Here is a 6000-nt window from a genome sequence, read left to right as displayed (position 1 = left end):
CTCACACAACTCTCATCACAATCCACACATACATCAATTGTGTAAAACACACTTAGACATCCATTGCCCTCATCATTCTCAAAACTTGCTTTCCGCTTGGGTTCCTGGAATTAGCTCCTCATTTTCCTTTCCCCCCTCCTCCTCCCTCCCCACTCCCCTCTTCCCTTCCTCATGAACCAAGGGTTCAATAGATTAAAGTGTTAAAAAGTAAAGATTTCTTTAAGGAAAAAGGTGTACCTACCCAAGCCACGGTATTTTCAGTTGCTCATATCCATGTAAGAGGTAGAAGATTGAAGAAATATTTATGCCTTTGAATTACGGTGTTGGCAAAGAATATTGACTATGTTTACCAGAAGAAGGAACACATGTGTCTTGGAAGAAGTATAGCGAGAGTGCTCCTTAGAAGCAAGGATGGTCAGATTTACCCCAAGTACCTCTTTTGAACAGGTTATCAGTAGGAACCAGTCCCCGGAAAATGGCATTATGCTTGGTAATGTAGAGCGTCAGTGAGAAAAAGACCCTCCGTGAGATGAATCTGTCCCGCAGTTGCATCCCGGGTTCAAACATTGGAGTGGTGGGGAGAGGACTCAGCATTAGGCGGTGTTTCCCTCTGGTGTACGCAGGCTCACAGGTGTTGGAGCTGACTCACAAGACCAAACAAGAACCATTGTGGGCTAAACCAATTTAGTGCCTTACATTTAAATAATGCTATTCTGTCCATTGTTTGTGATCGAGCACTTTCTCAAGTCATTTCTGAACCATTTTCGTATGGAGTCCTTTTTTGCTTCTCTGGTGAATTTCTGGTAAGTTCTTTGAGGTCATTAAGCATTCTGATCTTAATGTTTGAGATGAGAGGATATTTGGTGGCAATTAGATTTAGTCACCTTGGGAGACTAGCAGATGAAAAATAATTTGTTAATTCTTGCTTTGGGGCAAAAAACTAGAGATTATGAATTAAATTCATCTTCAAATAAAAAGCCTAGATAGTAACATACAGACTAAATGTGGCGTGTGGCAAACTATGGAAGGAAGTTGGGACGTGTCTGGAGATGTCTACCTGGGTTTGATGGTGTGCGCATGTGCGTGCGCGCTGTCATTTGATATCATAGAATGCACTCTGACTCCCTGTGACCATGTCCAAAGTGTGCGAGAAGTCTGGCCATGCACCTTTGATGTCTTCTAAGATAGATTGGAAAGTCTATGGCATATCAATATGTTTCATGAAAAGCATGAGCTCGTTAGTATTGCTTATTCATAGCCCAGCTTTCACATGAATGCGAGGTGATGTAAATAACTTGAATTTGGCTCTCCCTACAACGCAGACCACTGTGACCTGGTGAGCCAGAAGATGGACGAGTAACTAACCGCAAGCCAGCAATTGGAAATCACCAGGGGCTCTAACCAAGAAAGATGGGGCTCGGTCTCCTGTAAAGGTTTCAGCCTCAGAAAGCCCCAGTAGCCATTTTATTCTCCTCGTAAGGTCATGACCGCCACTTTTGTTACACTTTGTAGAACACATCAACTTGTAATTCTGGAAGTTTTATTTCAAATACCAACAGGGTGACCCACATGAACAAGTTTTAGCCGAGCTTTCAGACCAAGAACAGACTATGAAACAGGCATAGATTGTCCACTTCAGAGGGATTAGCCAATGAAAACACTATGGATAGCATTGAGACACTAGCAGTTATTGAAAACCTCATGAATGGAAGCAAAATCATTTTAGAGAGAGTTCTAGAAGATGAGAGCCCTTCAGTTCAAAATGCTCTCAAAATATCCCTGAAGAAGAGCTGACTTCTCAAAGCAGAGTCTACCACAGTGACGGGGACGGCGCAATGCCTGAGGATGGAAAGTTTCATGACCTTCATTTACTGATAGAGCATGACTTGAAATGAGAAGAAACTGTGGCAACATTAAATTAATAACTGGAACCTGGAATATGAGAAGTGTAAATATAGGGCAACTGGAAGATATTAAAAATGAAATGGAAGCCATACACATGGATATTCTAGATATTAGTGAGCTGAAATGGACTGATATTGACCATTTTTAGTCAGAAAATCAGACAGTTTACTGTACCAGGAATGACATAATGAAGAGGAATGGGGTGGCATACATTGTCTAAAAGGAGTTTTCAGGGGCTATTTTGAAGTACAATGCAGTCTGTGGTAAGGTAATATCAATTCACATACAAGGAAACACAATCAATGTAATTGTTATCGACAGTTATGTGCCAACTACTGAAGCCAGTGATCCAGAAATTGAAGGACTCTAGCACATCCTCAGTCTGAAGTTGATCAAACATGCACTCAAGATGCCTTGATCATTATTAGCTACTGGAATACAAAATCTGAAGACAAAGAAAGGAACAGAAGTGAGTAAAGATGGTCTTGGTCTTAGAAAAGAAGCTGGAGATCACATGATACAATGTTGCAAGACGAAAAGGGCCCTGTGCATGTAGAGTCCTTCAGCTGGAATACACAGACCCCACGCTGACTCCCTCTGTGGGGAGAGGCAATGGGAAAGTCCAATATCAGCCACTAAAACAAGGCCCTTGGCTGGCTGTAGGGCCGACCATGAGTTTCACATATGTCATTTCAGGTTGAAGTTGAAGGAAACTAAAACAAGTTTATGAGAGCCAACCTATAACCCTGAGTCTATTCCACCTGAATTTTGAGTACATCTCTAGAACAGATTTGATACATTAAACACTGATGACAACACACCAAATGACATCAAGTACATAATACACAAAGAAAGCAAAATTCAGATGACACCAAAAACATAAGACGTGAAGAAAGCAAAATACCATAAAAACAAAAGATGAAAGCAAATGTCAGAGAAGACTTTTCAATTTACTCTTTATTGTAGAGTAGCTAAGGTGAGATTCATCTAACCCACACCCTGGCATTTTCCATTCCTCAGTTGCATGTGAAGTGGGAGTACCTAAGGAAAAATCAGGTATTTGAAATGTGGCCTTGGTAAATTGAAAGTACCAGGACTGCTAAAAAGATAGGAAAAAATAGGTCTTAGAAGATGTTCAGCCAAAATGCACCCTAGAGGCATAAATGAGGAGACATACTTCATATACTTTAGTTATGTTATTAGGAGAGATGAGTTCTTGGAGAAGGACATCATTCTTGGTAAAGTGGAGGGGCAGAGAAATGAGGAAGACCCTCCAGGAGATGGAGTGCTACACTGGCTAAAACGATGTTGTCAAACGTAACCACCGTGATGAGGATGGCACAGGACCAGGAGTGTCTCAGTCTGTTGTACGTTGGATCACTCTGAGCTGGATCCAATTCGATTGCACAGCACCGTCACAACAGCACATGCTGCGAGTGGTCCTCACACGAACATCTTCACTGTCTTTACATGTTAAGAGTTCTTTTGCAGACAGTGGGGAGAAGTCTAGATAGTTCAGCCTTGTAGGCAGAAAATTGCATGACCTGGGTAAAATAAAACAAAAATCAAAACACAAAATCAGGCTTATGCAAGGAACGAATGAATGGCTTTATTTGAAGTGATTGCACTGTTGGTGGACTATTACATTTGGGTGAGGGGAACTGTAGCAATAGAGAGAACCCTTTGACCCCGAGATCTGCAAATGCCTCAAGACTTTTGAAAAGTGGGGCTTTCCTTCTTAAGGAGGAATAAGCAAAACTAGAAAGAATGGGGTTTGGGGACGTGAGGTGAGTGGTGGTGAGAGGAATTAACAGTAGACCAGGGAATAATCTGTCACAAGATAAATCTATCATCTTGAGGCACCATTTAGTCAAAGCAATATGGTGTTTTCAACTGTGAAAAGTCAAATATCAAGGGGTTGGGGGAAGGATAAGAGTGTAACCAAATTTTAGACTAATGAACATTTTTTGATTGCTTACTATGGATAAAGCACTTGACTTATGATTTATGAGATACAGAATAGGTAAATTTGTGGTTGGCCTTGGTATAGGCAAAATAGGTCAAACATTAGTCTTATCTATGTCACCAGGAATGAGAATCTTTATTTGTTACATAAAGGACAGAGGGATTTAGTTAACATTGTTTTCCAGGATCACAGAGCTTTGTGAGAGCAGTGAGAGGCAATGGCCATCCCTGGGCAGTGTATGGGGCTCCAACGTCTAAGCAGAGGGTTTGCCGAGATGCTGAGAGCACAGTGGGAAGGGGTACCTGATTAGAAGGCACACATCGTCTAGCAGACTGGCATCCCTTCATAAGATCTACAGAAAGAATATCCATTACTAGTGCCAGGGGCTCAGGCTACAATTAAGTTCTTAGAGGCTGACTATCCTGAATAAGATAGGTGCCCCAAATATCAAAGCAGACAGGTGTAGTCTTGGTTCCTGGCATAGGAGATCAATTCTAGAGAGGAAGAAAAACACTATCTGAGCTGAATTAACATGGGAAGATAGGTTGGAGAACATGCTTTTTCTTAATAACTAAGGAGATTACTCCTAAACTTTGGGATTTACATATGATTCAGCTATTCTAGGATGGGGATTATGCAGAGAAAAAGAACAGGCAGGTTCTGGCATATAGATTTATAAAGAAAACCAATTTATTTTCAACTTGACTAATACTTTCCTGGACCACTGGATCACAGACCTCTATCATTTCCACGGGATAGACATAGCATTCTCTTTCCTTTCTTTTTATAGGTCAGCATCCTGAGTCTCATGTGGGGAAAGCATAGTTAAATTTAGGTAGGAAATAGAATATAAATAAGTCTATTAAAGGATTGTAAGCTTTGAAAAATTACATGTCAAAATTCAAAATGTAAAAGTTAGGTTCTTTGAAGTTTCTCTATTTATTACATTTCTTTTCTATTTCCCATCCACTGGTAGCGTTACTGTTGAATTCAGAATTTTAAAAATACAAATGTCAAGTATCATTTCTATATGCACTATGTGAAACATATCAGTGCATTGTGCATCGTTTATAAATTAATTGAATATGGTTTATTATTTACTTTCTTTAGGCTATCTTATATTTTTAAAATATCCATGAAGTATTGCTACTAAATAAATATAAATGCTGTATGAGAGTTTGACTGGGGGCTAGGAATCTTCTGTTTTATTTTATTTTATTCATAAGAAATGTGTAAAAAATATGTATAGGAGGAGAGCATATCATCTTCCTGACCTAGTATAACACAAAAAGGAAGGATGATTCAGTGTTATAATCACTTCAGGACTGCTCCCTATCTCGGCTAGTAAACCCTCGGTTATTTTATTCAAATTCTCAAATGTTTATGCAGAGTGCAGAGTGATACTTAACAAGATTTCTCAGTGCCGTCTGAGATCACTGTGTTAAAACACCTCCAAAAATACACGTTGCTTTCCCTTGCACGTGACTACACTTTTTCCAAGGAGCCCGATGGTCTGTGGGAGAGGCATTGACACACTAACTGCAGGTCACTGACTCACACTCACCAGCTGCACCTTGGGAAGAAGTTGGGCTTGCGTGTGCCCATACACACACACCCCCTCGGAGACCCTAAATTAGGACAATTATGTCTCAGAACTGATGATGCTGATGAGAAATTCAGCTTGCACATGCTTCTTCTTCTCTAAAGCAATTTAAGAAGGTTGGTTGTACTTTGTCCATTGTTGTTGATCCTACGGTTCTTAAAATGATGTCTCATTCATGATGAAACAGTAATATATGAAGGAAGTATGAGGTAAATCTTAACCTGGGTCCCAATGTGCCTATTTACAGGGTGAAAGTAGCTGTGATACCACCTGCAGCAGGCTTCTGAGGAGCTTCTAGACTTAGCTGGACTAGAAAGATGAATGTGGCATCTGGTTTTCACAGCATGGCAGCGAGCCTCCCCAGTGGCTAAGAACGAACAGTAAATATTAAACAGAGTGCTGTCCTTACAATTTTTATGAAATACAATAAAATTAGACAAAATACAGAATGCAATATTCAGGATGGGTCTAGAGAGATGTAAGGAATATTGAGGAAATGCTGTAGGCTTCTCTCCATTAGAAATTG

The sequence above is a fragment of the Tenrec ecaudatus genome, chromosome 8, assembly GCF_050624435.1.
Source record: "Tenrec ecaudatus isolate mTenEca1 chromosome 8, mTenEca1.hap1, whole genome shotgun sequence".
Classification (NCBI taxonomy): domain Eukaryota; kingdom Metazoa; phylum Chordata; class Mammalia; order Afrosoricida; family Tenrecidae; genus Tenrec; species Tenrec ecaudatus.
The sequence above is the reverse complement of the archived record's forward strand: the minus strand, read 5'-3'. Positions refer to the sequence as shown.